This window comes from Formica exsecta, unplaced genomic scaffold (assembly GCF_003651465.1).
Source record: "Formica exsecta isolate Colony F162 unplaced genomic scaffold, ASM365146v1 scaffold33, whole genome shotgun sequence".
Classification (NCBI taxonomy): Eukaryota; Metazoa; Arthropoda; class Insecta; order Hymenoptera; family Formicidae; genus Formica; species Formica exsecta.
This window is the reverse complement of record NW_021850553.1, coordinates 1456969-1458325: the sequence shown is the minus strand read 5'-3', so window position 1 is coordinate 1458325 and position 1357 is coordinate 1456969. Positions and strand designations below refer to the sequence as shown.

The 1357-nt window shown below is 28.1% G+C and overlaps 1 protein-coding gene across 1 annotated transcript in view; it reads right to left on the bottom strand.

The window, feature by feature from the left end:
• LOC115238207 (protein timeless homolog) overlaps positions 1-1357 on the bottom strand; it is a 114979-nt gene that overhangs the window by 102566 nt on the left and 11056 nt on the right. The window lies entirely within an intron of this gene.

Below are 1357 nucleotides of genomic sequence, written 5' to 3'. Positions count from 1 at the left end.
TATTAAATATTATATTATTTATAATTTTTATATTTGGTATATTATACGAAACAAAATATTAATTATTTGTGATATCAATTATATCGCGTTGTAGAAAGAATTGTGTGTGTGTGTATATATGTCACGATTAATACAAAAAATAATTTTTAAAAAAGTTGCAAGTTTCAATATAATGTTGATAAAGTTAAACAAAATTCTTTCTCTTCTTGAAAATTCTTTAGAGTTACAATAATTTATAATAATATTATTCTGTCCAAAATGTATCAGAATCACTTAACAGATTTCGAACCATATAAATCAAATGTGAATAATTAGTTCGTGCGCTATTAATAAGATCCATGTGATTAAATAAAACAAGTTCATTATTTCGGATTACATGACTAGCGAGAGAAGATCCGTTCAAGTGTTGTCGAGAAGAGATACAATAAGAAATCCGAGTGGAAAACTCAACGGATCTCGCACAAGACTCCTCTTTGAGCATGAAAACCTCACCACGATCTACACCAACATCGGGCTACTTGCGTCAAGTGCTCATACCCAACCTTCGTCGACCCTTAGTTGACCTACGCTAGTCTATCATTGACGCCGACACACATGCATCTCCTTCACAAAGTAGCTGCGTATCTTAAGGTCACGAGGCGAAAAGTACCATCGCCACTGTCGTACAAAGGAAAGAGCAAGTGTGAGAGTAGTAAAATTTGCAAAGATGAGCAGCTTCGATCTATTTAAATTCACATTAAATATATCGCAAAAATTTAACATAATACGCACTTGAAAAAAAAAGTTCTTATCAAGTTTAAAAATTAAAATATTTGAAAAATTGAATCATATATGAAGTTATGTATTTCAAAACAAGAAAAATTAATTTTGTGGTAATTACAATTCATATTGAAACTTAAAAAAAAAATTATTTGTATAATTTTTTCTAAATGATTATTTTTTATCGTTCATAAATTTTTGATTCCTTAACATTTTTGTTACAAAAAAGTTACATTTAACAATAAGATAGATGTAAAAACTGTATTTTTTTTAACAAGTCCGAAATACTTTATATGTTTTATAAGAACTCAGAAAAAGGAAAACAGAAGCTCATGCGCGAACGTGATTAGAGGACAAGGATAAAGTCACGTCTGCAGAAACATTCCGAAAAAGGGTGTACCTAATGATGAAATATTTTTAACCTTATATTACATAGCAAAATAACTTTCAAATATCACTTTATTTCTCTTAAATTTTCCCCAAAAATCTGCTACAGTTTTTTAATTATATATTTTCACGGAAGGAAAAAACTTTGCATTATCATCTAATTTTAAATCAATTTTTAAAGTAAATATTGCATATGTATTATATATAATTT